At 46.8% G+C, this 17,505-nt stretch overlaps 1 protein-coding gene across 14 annotated transcripts in view; it reads right to left on the bottom strand.

Moving 5' to 3' along the window:
• ATXN7L1 (ataxin 7 like 1) overlaps nucleotides 1-17,505 on the bottom strand; it is a 461,024-nt gene that overhangs the window by 72,259 nt on the left and 371,260 nt on the right. For 2 of the 14 annotated variants that reach the window (XM_003130253.5, XM_021063507.1), the window contains exon 1: nucleotides 1-1,122. The exons of 8 other annotated variants lie outside the window; for them this stretch is intronic. The gene's annotated coding sequence lies outside the window, so the exon portion shown is untranslated. Of the gene's footprint in view, nucleotides 1,123-7,416; nucleotides 7,547-7,600; nucleotides 7,894-7,915; nucleotides 7,982-17,505 lie in introns of those variants that run through there. 4 more of the 14 variants (XM_021063511.1, XM_021063508.1, XM_005667727.3 and 1 more) reach the window with 4 other exon arrangements.

Consider the following 17,505-nt stretch of genomic DNA (forward strand, 5'->3'; position numbering starts at 1 on the left):
ACATCCCGGGGAGACAGCCTTGCCGTTTGGATAAGGAGGCTGAGCCAGTGACACGCTGGGCAGCGCGACTCGTGGGAGCTGTTTCCTGGCTGCTGGCTGAGGGCCCTGGCCAGTCAGAACGCACCACTTCCCCTTTAAGAGAGCACGCCCAGATGCGATTAGGGAAAGGCAGAAAGAAAAGCCCGGAACAGCCAGGGTTGTATCCTGAATTTAGCAGATGAACTCGGGTTTTCCCGAATGGCACACACAAGGTGTGGTCGGAGGAGGCAGCGGACTCCTCAGAGGAGGATCCCAGGGCGGTCACTGTGTGTTGAGGGCCAGGGCCTTCCTGTAGCACCTTCCCCCCTGCCCCAAACCCTGCATGATGGCCCCTGGGTCCCTTGTCCTGGCCTGGTCCCAGGGCAGCCTGCAGGCGCCTCAGGCCTTTCTGCTCTCCCTTCCTGCAGGGCTCATCTGTCCTGATGGGCAGATGCCCAGCACTGTGCTTTGGGGAGAGCAGAGATGTCATTTATAAAGATGGAAAGATACTTCTGTGGGACATTTGAACTATGAATTCAAGTCGAGAGTTTGCCTTCATTCTTTCTAATTAGAAAGTTTATCCCCTGATCTTGGCAAGAGATGGTAGTTTTGGGGGCGGGGGGTGATTGTCTAAAAAAGACACTGGGTCCCAAAAAGCCACATGTTGTTTGATTCCGTCTATGCAAAATATCCAGAATAGGTAAATCCACAGAGACAGAAAGTAGATTGCTAATGGCCAGAGGCTGGGGAAGCAGGGCCTGGGGAGTGACTGCTTTAAGGGGTAGAGGGTCTCCTTTGGGGGTGATGAAAGTGTTTTTGGAACTAGGTAGAGGAGACTGACCCTTGTACAACAATATGAAAAAACTCAGTGCACTAAATTAGAATTCAGTGCTCTAAAACAATTAATTTTGTTATGTGGACTCCACTGCCACTAAAAAAAAAAAATCAGTAAAGTTAAAGTGTATTTTAGGTCTCCTAGGATCTCTCTGTTTCATGCAACATTTTTTGGTAAAGTCTACCTATTACCTGGTCTTTTAAAAAAATTATTTATTTACTTATTTATTTATTGCTTTTTAGGGCTGCACCTGTGGCATATGGAAATTCTCAGGCTAGGAGTCGAATCCAAGCTGTAGCTGCCAGCCTACACCACAGCCACAGCAATGCAAGATCCAAGCCAAGTCTGCGACCTACACCACGGCTCACGGCAACACGGGATCCTTAACCCGCTGAGCAAGGCCAGGGATCGAACCCACATCCTCACAGATACTAGTTCACGATCGTAACCCCCTGAGCCACAATGGTAACTTCCCCTATTACCCAATCTTAAGTTAACCCTGGCTGAATAGTATATGCCTTTTGATAAGGAAAAATAAAACCAAACCTCTAAGAGACCAAAGCTTTCCAAGACTGAGAATTTCTGACTGTGGGAAGATGCCATGATCTCATACCAGGGCACACAAGCTGGGCAGTGCTGAAGCCCATCTCAAGTGAGGTCTTGCCCCTCAGCAGCTTGACCACAGAACCAAGGCCAGAGACAGGGAGTCTCCCAGGGGAGAATTACTCAAGGAGAATATATTTCGGGTCTCTGACTTTGGGCTTCCTTTCCTCCTCTTGTAGATAGAGATTCTTCCCAGAATATAGGAGAATCAGTTTCCTGCTAGGAGGGGTCTATGCCGGTTTGGTGAAGGATGAGTTTCTACAATTCCATTTCTTTGGAATGGAGCCAGTGGGAATGCGGGGGTGTGGCCTGACCACCCACCTAACCCAGCCTCACTGGAGGAGGCTGGAGACAGTCTGCTCCCAAGGTTGAGGCTGTGAGCCTTGTCCTCCAGACCCTGGACCAGCAGGTCAAGGGCTCCTGGGCACCCGGCCCCCACTCAGGGGACTGTCACGAATAGGCCTGCTGGATGATGCAATAATAAAAGAAACGCAGATGAAAGGGCAAGCCCCGTGGCCTGGGAGCCCGAGTCTTTCCAGAGACAACCATGAGCAACTTTTCTAGGATCTGTTTGCTCAGAGTTCCAGGATGACACAGAGGACAAAGCTGTGAACAGCTTCCGTGGGCCAGCTCTCCCAGAGCCCTCTGGTCCTTCTGGGAGCACTTCCCCTGCCGCTTTGACCCTGTTCTTTCTGCCCCCGCAGGTGCCCAAGGTTCTCAGCAAACAGGTGGCTTAAGGAAATAAGATGCAGTATTTATACTGTTTGGACATCTGAGGAGCAGCAAGTTTAGAGCCTTAATTCTAAATACGAAAAAACAGGCTGACTCAACCCAATTAAAAAATGGGCAAAGGACTGGAACACTTATTTTTCCAAAGATACACACACACACACATATACATACACACATATACATATACACACACACATATATATATGTGTATATATATATCTCCAACAATCACATGAAAAGATGATCAACATCATTAGTCATCAGTGAAATGTAAATCAAAACCACAATGAGATACCACTTCACATGTACTAGGATGGCTATGTATATAAAAAACAACAACCAAAAAAACCCCAGAACGGAAAATAACAAGGGTTGTTTGAGGACCTGGCGAAACTGGAATCCTTGGGTGCCCCCCGTGGGAACATAAACTGGCACAGCCTCTATGGAAAACACTATGGTGGTTCCTTGAAAAATTAAACATGGAATCACCATCTGATCCAGCAAGTCTACCCCTGAGGACTATATCCAGAAGAACTGAAACCAACTACTCAAACAAATTACTATATACATGGAGCACTGTTAGCAATAGCCAAGAGGCAGGAAAACCTCAAATGTCCATTGATGGAAGAATGCATAATCAACTTGTGGCACATACACAACGGAATATTATTTAGCCATAAAAAGGAATGAAATATGGATACCTACTACAACATGGATGAATCTAGAAAACATCATGCAAATGAAAGAAGCTAGGCACAAAAGGTCACATTTTGTATGAATTCTATTTATATGAAATGTCCAGAACAGGCAAGTCCACAGAGACAGAACACAGACTGGTACTTACCAGGGACCGAGCAGATAGGGAAGGAGAAATAACTGTTTCATGGGTATGAGGTTTTGTTTTGGAGGGATGAAACATATGGAACTACAAAGAAGCAGTGTTTGCATAACATTATGAATGTACCCAATGCCACTGACTTGTTCACTTGAAAATGGTTAGTCTTACATTATATGAATTTCACCTCAAAAAAACCAAAAAACCTGAAACCAAGAAAACTGCAAAACATAAGGTCCAAGACACTCCACAAACAGAACAATCAGTTTCTGAATAACTGAGACTTATCTTCAAAACCCTTCTTGGAATCACTTAAAGGAAATAATTTTTAAGTTAAAGTGACTAGGCCAGCAAGAGATAGCAGATAGACACACTTACTCCAACACAGCGGTTTGTAAACAGCCGATTCAGGTCCTCAAAGAAGCATTAATTTGTCCTAAACAATATTTCACACACATGCACACACACACACACACACAGGCTGCATAAGCTATGTACAAATGGGGCTCTAAGACACTGGTCCCTTCTGCCAGCTCCCACATCCTAGATAAAACCATCATTTCTACCAAACGGACTCAGGTTTTAGACCTTGAAGTTGGGACTCAGTCACAGACTCTCCCCAAAGCAAGAAGAAACCCCACAAGTAATATTCCCTGCCCTCCCCCCTTCTGGCTCCTTCCAGGGCTGCCATCACCCTCTCAGCACTGCAGCCCAGGGGCCACCCAGCCTGGCTTCTCCATGGCAGGCCCCGGTCATGGTGCTTTGCAAACACACGCTACACAGCATGACTGCTGGACAGCCCCCGCTGTGGGAGCTGCTTTGTGATGCCCCCACATTCATCCCATTTTTGCCCTGTTGGGTCACCTTGAACCAGTCCAGTTCCCCTTCCATGGGACATCCTGCCAAATGTTTGTTTCCTGAAATCCTTCTCCAGGCTAATGACTCCCAGACATCATTTAAAACCATTCCCTAGGGAACATCATTTTCACTATTCTCCTCATTTCTGAGACCTCTGATCCCACTGTCCTTCTAAACTGCAGCATTCAGAAGGCAGAGCATTACAGGTAGGGTAGGAGCAGCACCCAGCTGTCTGTTCTGGATATTATTCTGCTATTGATGCAGCTAGAGGTCTTATTGTTAAGAGCTGCATTCCCACTAAGTCTTTTTTTTTTTTTTTTCTTTTTTGGCCACCTTGCAGTATATGGAGTTCCTGGGCCGGGGATCAGATCTGAGCCACAGTTGCGACCTAAGCCACTGCTGCGGCCATGCCAGATCCTTTAACCCACTGTGCCTGGCCGGGGACAGAACCTGCGTCTTGGTGCTGCAGAGACGCTACCAATCCCATTGTGCCACAGTGGGAACTCTCACCCTAAGTTTTATTTCACACACTTTGCTGTCAAGCTGCTTATTCACAGGTATCCTTTAAAAATGTCACCTTGTTGGAATCAGTCCATGGCTCCAACTTGTGCAAATCTTTCTGGACCCTGACTCATGAATATTAACTATTCTCCCTCTTAAATCTATGGCTTGAAAAATTGGGTACTCTTGCCACTAATGCTTTTCATCTTCCAAATCCTCATTTTTTTTTTTTTTTTTTTTAAATGGCTGCCCCTGCAACAGTGAAATTCCAGGCCAGGGATTGAATCTGAGCTGCAACTGCAGTTGCAGCAACGCTGGATCCTTTAACCTACTGCGCCAGGCCGGGGATGGAACCCGAGCCTCCGTAGCGACCAGAGCCACTGCCGTTGGATTCTTAACCCACTGCTATGGCGGGAACTCCCCAAATCCTCATGTGTAACTTGGAAGAGGACAGGGCCAAGTGTGAAACTCAATACCTTCCCCGGCATGATAGTGACTGAGAGTGACACTCCAGAGGCCATACTCTACCAGGCCACCTGCCATTCAGGGCAGCTGTGTCACTTGACGCACACTTCATCTTCGCTGGTAAGGATCCCGTGGACAACTAACAAATGGAGCTCTAAGGACAGCCCTCCTGTTACCAGGGGTTGAAGGACTAAGTGTAAAGCTCTTAGCAGTGCCTTGCACACAGGGGACAATCAAATGTGTCTTTATAACTGAGAAGAAGCACCATAACAGAAGAAACCTTGGCGTTCCAATTCCCAAACTCCCTTCCTTATTGGTAACCAAGTATAGACATCAGGCAGCTGAAATCAATACAAGGAGCTCTGGTGTCCAAGAGCTGGAGTCTGAACCCTGGCTCTCGCCTTCCAGAACCTCCATGCTCTGAGGTTAATAATACCTGCCCTTCCAAGGCTACAGGGAGGAATCAGTGAGATCAGGCATGTAAAAGAGGTTTAAAAGTCGAGCCAGGCTGTGCAAACATAAAAGAACGATCTTAGGATTATTACTGTTAGACATCTCTCAAAATCTCTCAAAAACACTGTTTCAGCTGGTAGAATCTTGCTTGTAGATGCACTGAGGCTGCCAGAAGGCGGGTCTTTCAGGAGAGCAGCTGAACTGCCTCAGAGCCACTTCACTCTCCCAAGGAAGGCAGGGTGGGAGGGCTTGGCCAATTCAAATGCAAAAGCCCAAGGGTGTTCAGTATTCGCTGCCATCCCACTCTAACACAATGGCCTGTGGGTTCCCTTCAGGGCTCTTCATTAACCCCGGCGGCTGCGAAGTTATCTGTACAGTGGGATGGGGACCCCCCCCCCGTAGTCACCCGCTAGCTGAGATGCACACAAACCCACACATACCTCCACCCAGAGTTCTTCAGAAGGTGAGTCTCCCAAACCCTCCCAGCCTGACAAACAGGAGCGGGAAAAGGGGAGTGTAACAGGGGCCCCATCCATGCAGGCCGACAGCGACCAAATCAGAGCAAAGAGTTTCTTCACCTCTGTGCTGCAGCCAGTTCACCCAGTTCAGATGGGACGATGAGCAGGCGAAGGGCTCCCAGATAACATGCGGCTAGAACTCGAGCCCCTGTGCCTTCTTGATGCTGGACTCGGTTCAGTGTGGGTAGCGGGAGAAAGTGCAGGGCACTCTCCACACCGTGGAAGCCCCACTGAGAGCACACCTCACTCTTACTCTCTACAAGGTGAGAGGAGACCCCTAAACCAACACAAACCAACCAAAACCCTCCGCTTTCATAGAGATGAGAGAAACACAGAGGAGAAAAAGGCAGACACATGTGGCAGCACTGGGCAGTGAGGACTATGTCACACCTGAGCCTAGGTCACATTTGCTAACTTGGAAATTTCCGTTTCAACTGTCCATCGTCATTCGACAGACAGGGTGAGCTGATGATGCTGGGGGCGGGAGGAGGCCTGGACATGTACCTGCATCAGGCCAGACTCCTTGCTCAGAAGGCCTTTCGTGAGGCCCAGATGATGTTTTTGCCCTCCTTTTAGGATTTGTTTGGTTTAAAACATTTAACCCGAGGCACAATGAAGTGTCTCATTTGCGACGTGCTCCTGGACCATTAGACGGGGACTCCACTCTCATTACGCTGATGAACGTGCTACTTACCCATGCAAATTCCGGGATTGCAGACACGGAGATGGGAGGTGCTCAAGGTAGGGCTCTCGAAGGCTGATTTAATTACACAGCCATTCAGTGGGCCAAGCTGAGCAATTTTTAGCCACCTGATCTAGTAAATATTATGGGAAACCCTTTCATCAAGTGCTAATGCTGGCTTAGGGATTTCCAACGTGCACGGCTCTAGTTCTCATTCAAATATGCCCACGGTCCCCAAAGACACTACCGCCAAGACCAGAAAATCAAACGGATCACACGTGAGCCAATACACCGTCTTGCAGTTAATGACTTATTTTTTTGTACTATAAACCCCTGAATATCACTGTCATTTAGGGGAGGGCAAACCTGAAAACCCACTAGCTTTCCTATGGCCAGCCTTCCTCTGCCCCTCCCCCAGGCTCTCGGCGGTCCCGCTGACGGGTTTCTGGGCAGGCTGCAGGGCTCCCGAGGGTTGCACAAAACAACCACCACGAGCCCATTTCGGACGTTTGAAACAATACTCAATCACTGCATCCACTCTCCCAGAGCGTCCCAGAGGAAATGGCATCATTACTTTCATTTTACTCCGTTTGGGACCAACCAAAAGAAAACAACACGTCCTACAGCAATTATCAGGGTATCTGATGTCGGCCGCTGGTGAGTATGCTCTGGAATGTTATCAAATGACCTCCCCGAGAAATGAATTTTCAAGAGCTAAAATAACCTCGGTTGCACATGCTCGGCCGTTTCTCTAACTGCAAAAACGGATTTCACTTTCTGCAGTTAGAACAGAAAACTCTCAGGCATCCCCGTTTCTTCAAAAAAAAAAAAAAAAAAACCTATAAATAACCCAGGATCAGCAAAATTTATGCAAAACATCCTTCTAGAAGAAGAAATGTAAACTAAAACCACTTACAGAGAGACTCGAGCTGCCAACTTAATCTGATTCTACGACGACTGTAAACACGTTGTACTTTTAGAACCTAAAGCGATCCATATTAGCACAGATGCCATCGCAGAAAAGAAAAAGAAAGAAGGAAGACCCCTCCCCCCCACCCTGCAACTAAACAACAACAAAAGCCCAGCCCCAAACAGAGCACCGTGATTCGGGGTTCGGGGTTCTGCACGGTCCAGGACTCGACGGCTGACCAGCTGTAGTCAGTACCAGCTATCCGAGCTTGCACACGCCAACTGTTTTGACTACAAGCACTTGTTAAACACAAAGTTTCAGGTCCTACCAGTTGGACACCAGAAGTTCATAGAACTGACCCAGTGCCAAGAACAACAAGCCCAGAAAGCGAAACGGCTGCCTCGCGCGCCCGTGTTTTTGTTAACTGTTTATGCAAGCCCCAGAGCAATTGGGTAACAATTAAGAAGACAACCAAACTTAAATAACAAAAGGAGAAGATTACCACCTGGAAGGAAATGTAGATACTGGCAGATAAAGGGCAGACGTCAGCCTAGTTTACTGGAGGGGTGGGTGGGGGGTTTTTGGAGAGAACCAGTGGTGGTGGGGGAGGGATGGGTGTCACATGACAAACTGCGGTTATTAGCAGAAGGAAATGGGTGCTTCCTTGAAGCATCTTTACTTCGAGATTGACTGAGAGCTTTTACAGATGTTAAGGGCTTGGTACACATCTGGGGTGACTGCAGAAGCAATGGCACATGGATGCTGGTAAGTACCGTAGGAGAAAAAGGGGGCGTGCTGAATGGAGGGTTCAAGGAGCAGAAAAGGGACTTCTGAGTTCCCTGCTCTGTGCAGTGAGGCCACCAGGCTAAGGAAGCAAATGGAGGGGACAGTGTCCCTGGGTTGCTTCTGATCTGGTGCTGAGAAAGGTTCCCTTTTCCCCTGTGAGGTTGGGGCTGTTGGGGCCAACCTTCCTCCCTTGTCTGGATGGGAGTCTGTGTTGCCTTACAGGTGACAGTGAATAAGGTTATTATCATTTGGCAAAATAAAATAAAAGGGAATGCTTAAATTGCTTATGTAACAAAGTTTTCATTTCTTTCCCAGAAGGCATCAAGCACCATCACATTTTAGGACCAAGACAATGGACCAGATAAAACTTGAGAATTATCTGAGGATTTGAGAAACGTGAATTGCCAAAGAACTGCAGTGCAGGTGTAAGAGTAAGACATTTCAGATTGCGGAACGGATTCAAATCTAACCTCCACTCTCACCTTTATTCCTTCCTTCTGAGGTAGAATACTAACTCAGGTCCTCAGTGTAGGAGCATGGGCTTTGATGCATTCTTCGATATGGCTATTGATTAACATTTGTGGCTTAAGGGCTCCAAGGAGTAACATCCTCACAGGCCTTGTTTACTATAGGGGGTGTACCTACACCCAGATGGATATTAATCCCGAATCCCCTGTGACTCAGTTTACAGGAAGAGAAGGACAAAGAAACCATAAAGCTTACAGGACATTTCCACCCCTAAAACCATGATTGGACAAGGACTGATGTAGGTAACTGAGCAAGGTCCATGGGAGAAAACCACATCTTTCCTGACCCATATGTTGTACCCTCCCATCTTTAAGGGATAGGACAGTAGACAGCAAGGGACTCTTCTCCCTCTCCCAGCATCCCTGGGAGCTACCTGCTTTCCTTTAATAAAGACTTTGCTTGCTTGCTGCCTGTGTGTTCCGGGAGTTCATTCTTTGACTGTGTGAACAAGAACCAGGAGTCCGGTAACATCCCTTCATCCCTCCCTTCCTGCCTTCCTTTCTTTCTCTTTCTCTAGCTCTCTTTCTTTCTTCCCTCCCTCCATCCTTTCTCTCTTTCCTTCCTTCCTTATGTATCTATCATTTACCTCTGATTGTGAAGAAGAAAATGCTGCCCCTTCCCCACTCCAGAGGTTTAGGGGAAAGTAACGAGTAGGTAGGAACAGGCTGTTAGTAAAAGTCATTGTAACTGTGGGCCAGGTTCTTGTTTATTCTGGACAGTAAATGTCATTCCTCTAGTTCCAGGGGTCACCAGTGCAATGGTGGCGAACATGAACCCACACAGTGGCTGTCCCTTTCCTCCCTAAGGAACCCACGTTTTCTTACAAACTATATACAGAAATGGTTTCACTGGGATCTGAAACGGAGCCGCCCTGAGACGCAGCAGTTCCCAAACTGATCAAGAGAGAAGACCAAAGGTGGCTTGGAGCAGCCCAGACAAAGGAAGGAGGAGGAGGAGGAGGAGGAGGAAGGGGTGCGCTGGAGAGAAGGTCCAGGTGGGGAAGGTGAGGCTCACGGCAGCCCCAGCCCCTGAACTGACCAGTGACTTCTTATAGGGACCCCAGAACTTTTGGGTCCAGCCTCTCAGAATTCCATGGTTTACATGTCTCCTCCCCACAATTATATTATTTGATTATCAGAAACATCCTAGGAGATGGAGGAGGGGTGGTGTGATGATGTGCATTTAACAGGAAAACAGAGGCTGGGAGAAGCCTTGGCCTCAGCCAGCCGCAGTGACTGTGCTGGTGTGGCGCTTCATTATCCACAAAGCATTGGAAAGGTCGCGGGCTTTATTATTCCTATTGTCACAGACCGGTAAACTGAGACTTTAGAGAGGCTGCAAATCATGTCCAAGGCCACAATGCAAATCAGAAACAGCATCTAGGTCTAACTCCTAAACCCAGTCCTCCTTGCTTGCCTCTATCGTGTTTCCAGAACACATTATCAGAGAACTGAAGAAGGCCAGTAACGTTGTTTTATTATAAAAGCACATCATCTCCCTTTGATTTTCTTAAAACCCCCTGTTTTCATGGTTTTTCAGTTCGCAGACTGCAATTCCCTCACAGGAGGGCTACGCTCCCCGCTGCTCCCCGCTTCGCTTCGAGGAGAGCTCTGGACCTCTGTGCTCCAGAGCTACCATTTTAATGCAAAGCAACCTCCTCCACCCAGTCGCCACCCATTCCTCCTTTGATTTGATTAGTTCACCCACGTGCTAATCCCTGGCTCCTCACCTAATCCCAGTCTCAGCAGCGGCCAGAGCAGATGTCCCAGCAGGCCTGCCAAGCTGTGCATTGCGTACTAGCCTGCATCCCCAAGGTGTTTGGTCTCCCATGTACAGGGGATGTGGTTGCATCTTTTCTCCAGCATGTGCTTCAGAGCTATCCTTTTGCTGGGTTCTTTTGCACTAGAGGTCGGTGAAAATTAATGGACCAAATGAAGGGTCCCAATGTCTGTGCAAGTGGACACACTTCCAGCCTGATGGCGGTGACATCACTACTAAGGGATACTCCCAGCTGGATAGGGGGGGACATTACTACTAAGAGATACTCCCAGGAGTTCCATCATGGCTCAGTGGTTAATGAATCTGACTAGGAACCATGAGGTTGCAGGTTGAATCCCTGGCCTCGCTCAGTGGGTTAAGGATCCGGCATTGCCGTGAGCTGTGGTGTAGGTCACAGACACAGCTTGGATCCACATTGCTGCTGTGGCGCTGGCGTAGGCCGGTGGCGACAGCTCCAATAGACCCCTAGCCTGGGAATCTCCATATGCCATGGGTGTGGCCCTCAACCAACCAAAAAAAAAAAAAAGAGAGAGAGATACTTCCAGCTGGATGGGGGTGACATTAGTACTAAGAGACACAGGTTCATCACAGGTTTGGGGCGTTTCCTGAGGAGATGTGGCAGTGAGTCAGTGCAGACGACCATGGGATTTGGCAGGGGTGAGTGGGATATTTGTTAGGAACTCAAGCCCCTGGGGCCATGGCCAGAGATGCCAAATGTGGACTGCAGGAGGGAAAAGGTCAGGAGGTGATGATGTGGAAGTTCTAGAATGTTTTTCCACCACCTTATGAATCTACCTCTTTTCCCTTGAAAGCCCAACACAGCAAAACACAGGACCGAAGGCCAGGGGAGCTGAGTGTCAAGGGAGACTTTATGGTGAATGGCACTAAAGCAGACAGGGTCTTGGGGACTCATCATTTTTTTTTTTTTTTTTTTTTTTTTTTTCCCACTGTACAGCAAGGAGATCAAGTTATCCTTACATGTATACATTTTTCCCCCACCCTTTGTTCTGTTGCAATATGAGTATCTAGACATAGTTCTCAATGCTACTCAGCAGGATCGCCTTGTAAATCTATTCTAAGTTATGTCTGATAAGCCCAAGCTCCCGATCCCTCCCACTCCCTCCCTCTCCCATCAGGCAGCCACAAGTCTATTTTCCAAAGTACTCATCATTCTGCACGCTGCTGTCCATGGGAGAAGCTCTATGTTAGGTGAGATGCACAGTGGCTCCTCCCACAAGTTTACCTGAGGTCTTTTTGGTAACCACAGGACATTTGCATCCACACTGGCTGAAAAGAATATGGGGCCTGGGTAAATCAGAATAGCTTCAGCAGGAAAACGCTGTTTGCTTACAAGACACAAAGTGAGTAGAATATTTCCACATGCTCTTTGACTCCTCTGAGCACAGAGACCATTTTTTTTTTTTTTTTTTAAACCAAAAAGTAGGACACACGGTTTGACAAGCACTGGCATATTTAGGGACGACAGCCTAAGTTATTTAAAATCGGAACTTCTGAAAGTCCAAGAGGCATGGCCACCAGACTTGTAAAATCAGTGAAAATGCGCTAATAGAGGGATACACAATATTAGCATTCATTTGTTGCTGTGGTTGGTAGTGCTGGGCTTACGGAAGGAAGTTCTACCATAGACGGGTCAGAGAGTGCTTTGCTCATGGATGCGGTGATTTTGGCTGGGCTGGTGAATACAGGACAGTCAGCCTGGAGGACAATAGCAATGATGGAGACAAAACGGGGGTCCTCTTCCCAAACTCTGCATTTAGATCTCTGTCCAATGAAGGGTGCTGCATCAGAGTACAAATACAGAGAAGGAAGCTGGTCAGGACTCGGTAAGGTCTTTAACACATGGTCTGGGTATGTGGAGAGCTGGTCAAATAAAGGATGGAGGCCAAGAAAGATGGAGGCCTGAGCTGTCAGGAGACAGGGAAGCAAGGTGAGCATGGCAACAGCTATGGCCACTGTCGGCTGCAGACCTGACTTTACCCCTGACATTGCCCTGCAGACTTCCAGGTCAGGACCTGCAGCTCATCTGGACACTCTTTTCCTTTCGCCCTGTTACCAGGGTTCACAGGGCCAGGGCCAGCCTGTTTGACTACCTGGAATTGACTTTTGGCCTAAGCCTTTGTGATGTGGGCTCATGATCAAAGCCAAGGGTACAGTTTTACACATATGGGGCCACATATCCTTGATCTTCAGAAGAGAAGGCCAATTTCAACCAGCTTTAGCCGGTACTGCACAATTTGAAAAGGGACTTTATACCGAAGGTCAGTAAATGTGGGTTGACTGCAGTCTGGATCATTGGACCTCATGTTCCCCATTCTGAGTCTCCTTTATCTTTGTGAGCCAATACTTAGCCAGAGCATGGAAGCCTTGCTGTGTGTTTTAAAGACAGGTTTTGAATGAATGAATGTAGTACTACTTAATATGAACCACAAAGATGGTTGTATATGTTATTAGATATTCACTGGAAGGTGAATATCTTTAAGTATGTATGAAATTTGGTGTTTTAATTAATTTTGCTTTCATTAATTATTTTATTCTTATTTTTTTGCCACACCCATAGCATGGGGAAGTGCCTGGGCCAAGGGCTGAACCTGAAACACAGCAGTAACCTGAGCTATAGCAGTGACAATGCTGGCTCCTTAATCCCCAAGGCCACCAGGGAACTCCAATTAATTTTTTTTGTTGTTGTTTTTTGTTTTTTGCCTTTTTCTAGGGCTGCTCCCATAGCATATGGAGGTTCCCAGGGTAGGGGTCTAATCCGAGCTGTAGCCGCCGGCCTACACCACAGCCTCAGCAACGCGAGATCCGAGCCACGTCTACATTCTACACCACAGCTCACAGCAACACCGGATCGTTAACCCACCGAGCAAGGCCAGGGATCGAACCCGCAACCTCATGGTTCCTAGTTGGATTCGTTAACCACTGAGCCACGACGGGAACTCCTTTTTTGTTTTTTTTAGGGCTGTACCCATGGCATATGGAAGTTCCCAGGCTAGGGATCGAATTGGAGCTACAGCTACTAGCCTATACCACAGCCACAGCCACACCAGATCCAAACTGCTATGTGACCTACACCACAGCTCATGGCAATGTTGGATCCTTAACCGACTGAGTGAGGCCAGGGATTGAACCCACGTCCTCATGGATACTAGTTGGATTTGTTCGTTACCACTGAGCCACAATGGGAATTCCCTCCCCCCAAAATTTTAAAAGTTGTGTTGTGTGGCATAGGCTGGCAGCAGCAGCTCTGATTTGACCCCTAGCCTGGGGAACTTCCACATGCTGCAGGTGCGGTCACAAAAAGTGAAAAAACAAAACAAGACAAAAAACTTGTATTGCGGCTCAAATTAGAAGAGAAAGTAGAAAGCCTTTCCACTCAAGATTTAAAATCTTCAAAAAAATTGTAGTCATTTTGTAAAAAGAATCTTTCGAAATATCTACATTCCACTGTACTTTGTCCTCTTAAGTGGTATACTTTGAACATCATTTGATCCTTTTTTTTGATAATTCAAGATCTGCTCAGGGCCTTTCTATACTTTGCTGCAAAATGATGACTTCAGGGCCTACCGTAGCTTTCAAACTTTTTGACCCTGATCCATCCTCTTTTTTTCTTTTTTTCCTTTTTATGGCCACACCTGCGACATATGGATGTTCCCAGGCTGGGGGTAGAATTGGAGCTGCAGTTGCAGGCCTAGGCCATAGCCACAGCAACACCAGATCCAAGCTGCATCAGTGACCGACACTGCAACCTGCAGCAATGCTGGATCCTTAACCCACTGAGCCAGGCTAGGAATTGAACCCACATCCTCACAGACGCCATGTTGGGTTCTTAACCCGCTGAGCCACAGTGGGAACTCTAGACTCTGATCCAACTTAAGAAAAGAATTTCACACAGCAACAACCTAGTATGCACATATATATGAGACAAAAATTCCAAAGGATAAGATTTACCTTTACTAAGTAAAAGACACTTGAATATTTTCTCTTCTATTCCATGGTTTAAAATGTTGGTCAGGGCTCACAAAATTGATTGCCCTGCCATCACCAGGGTGTACAAACGCTGAGCGAGTACGCAGGGCTTTTGTTCCTGCATAAAAAGGCCTCCAGTTCCCTCACCTTCTGCCTTTCACTTTCCCCCCCAGCATCTGGTGCCCCTTTTATTTAGCCAGGGCCTGCCACACAGTCCTAGCTTGGAGTTCTAATTTGCCGAACCTGGAAACCAGACCATCCAGCCTGCCAGAATTCTGTCTAAACTAAGTGCGAAATGTGGCTCCACGAAAGCCTGAGGGGTGGTCCCTGGATGTGCCATGGGCTGGGTGTTCTGCTGTGCTCAGAGCTCCTGGCTGGGCTCCCAAGGAGCTTTGCTTGGTGGCAGAGTTCAAGACACAGAGTTCAAGACCGGGCGAGCTACATGTAAACACCTGCATGTGAGTGTTTCTTTTTGAAAGGAGTATTCTGATGGTTGGGCATGAGGCTTGAAAGGCTATTGGATGACAGCAGCTCCTGGCAGCCATGCAGCTTCGTGAATGAGCAGCTCTGGGCTCCACGGCATATGAGGAAGTATTCCCTACAGTAACTGACCCTATTCACGCAGTTTGTAACAGGCAGTATCTCGCTCTCAGCTCTGAGCTGCCCTTTGCCCTGTAATTTACAGTTCCTCCTACTCAACACTTCAGCTCTCAAGAGTCTTCCCACCTAATGCAAAGAAGACAAACAATATCTTATATTGGTTTAAAAAATTAGGAGTTCCCATGTGGCTCAGTGGGTTCAGGACCCAGCATTGTCACTGTAGCACTCAGGTCACTGCTGTGGCATAGGTTTGATCTCTGGCTCTGGGACTTCTATATGCTTCAAGCACAGCCAAAAAAACCGAAAAATAAAAAATGAAGCAGCAAAGGGGGTAGTTGCTGTGCCCCTAAAGAAATCTAGATAGCAAGCAACCAGGCCTTGGTTAGACTGGCACATCTATTCAGTGGAATGCTGGGAAGCTATAAAAATGATGATGTAGAGCTATATGTACTGAAATGTGTCCACAATAATTGGAGACGAAAAAGAAAAAAGCAGGTTACTAGGCGATGTCTATAATAAGATTCCACTTTTATTTTTTAAAATATAAAACATATACCCATATAGATATACACGTACAACACACAAACACAAATACATAGAAAAAAGAGTGGAAAGTTTTGCACTGAAGTATTTACTCTGTTTTATTTCCTGAAATGTTGGCAGTTTTTATAATACATTACTTTTATAATAAGAAAAAAAAAGCAATTTCACTTTTTTTTTTTTTTCGGTCTTTTTAAGGCTGCACCCGTGACATAAGGAGGTTCCCAGTCTAGGGGCTGAATTGGAGTTTCGTAGCTGCTGGCCTACATACACCACAGCCACAGCAACGCAGGCTCCTTAACCCACTGAGTGAGGCCAGGGATTGAACCTGCGTCTTCATGGATGCTAGTCAGATTTGTTTCTGCTGAGCCACGACGGGAACTCCAGCAATTTCACTTTGAGAAAGTAAAATTCCACGTTATTATGTGGAACAGTACCTCTGTTTGGGGTACCCCAACCCATCTTCACCTTGTACGTGACTGGTCCCGTGGGAACACGAAATCTGTGTATCCCCACGGTGGCACACTCACGCTGAGTTTTCACACTCGCCCTATTTACGACGTGTTCTCAAACTTTTAATAAGAGTTCTACTCATACAGAGAAGGCTAACTTGAATCTTTGTTGGAGAATATGCACATTAATGCATATGAAGGCAAAGGAAAGGCTTATGTTTTACTTTTAAGGGTCATGTTCCCTTCTCTGATGGAATTGAAGGGAAACGGGAATCCCTAAGCAGATGGCTCTGCTAGTTACCTCTCTGGCACATGCATTCTCCAAGAAGACAAAGAGCTCACACCAAACTAGATTCTGAAGGTAGTTTTTCCAAACCAGAGTCAGTTCAAAGCATAGACCGACATTGGGTTTAAGAACAAGAATAATAAATAATACCTGTGTTAATGCCATTCCTTTTTTTTTTTTTTTTTTTTTTTTGGCTTTTTAGGGCTGCACCTGCAGCATATGGAAGGTCCCAGGGGGGTTGAATTGGCGCTGCACCTGAGACCTATACCACAGCTCACAGCAATGTTGGATCCTTAACCCACTGAGCGAGGCCAGGGATTGAAGCCTCATCCTCACTGATACTAGCTGGGTTCATAACCCGCTGAGCCACAATAGGAACTCCCAGTGCCATTCTCTCTATAAATGTATTCATATCCATGGGGTAACATTCACATCCAAAGTGTATTCCCATCCAAGGGCTATCACCCACAAAAATGACTACGAAGGGAAAATGAGCTCATGTATTACTCTCAGCTGACAAATAATGAAAAGGAGATTTATCAAGGGGAGGCAATTGGCCCAGGCCCACCCTACTGGGGACTAGCAGAGACAAGATTCAAACCCAGTTCTCCTGGGTTTGTTCCCCATGATCTGCGCCATTCTCTCCATAAACACAGTAACTATCTGCCTTATTATCCAAGCCAGACACCTTTGAAAGTAAAAAGGACTGCAAGTGCCTGGGCCTCAGTGCATCAGGTACAAATCTTAACTCCAGCCGTGCTGGGACGTAAGTGCTTATTTCATTAGGTCAGATTTACCGTCACTTTAGATGTAACCTTGCCCTCTCCCCCACCGTTCTCCTCATCAGATCTTTTGAACAGAAGAGAGAAATGGGATATAGTTCCATGTCTAATTTACTTTAAAGCACTTGAGTATATAAATAAATATATAAAATAAAAAAAGGACTTAATGGTGTTTTACTGGGTTTGAACCAGTCAGTCTGGGCTTTACCTCTAGGGGTGATGGGCTTACATGCCATGAAGACTCCAAAGTCTGGTATTAATCTGAGGGGGTCACACTCTGACACTGGCTACTTTGCGTCCTTTGACTGTATTTGCATAAATGTTCCGAACATAAAAAAATGGGCTTCGCCACAAG

This window comes from Sus scrofa, chromosome 9, assembly GCF_000003025.6.
Source record: "Sus scrofa isolate TJ Tabasco breed Duroc chromosome 9, Sscrofa11.1, whole genome shotgun sequence".
In the NCBI taxonomy this organism is placed as follows: domain Eukaryota; kingdom Metazoa; phylum Chordata; class Mammalia; order Artiodactyla; family Suidae; genus Sus; species Sus scrofa.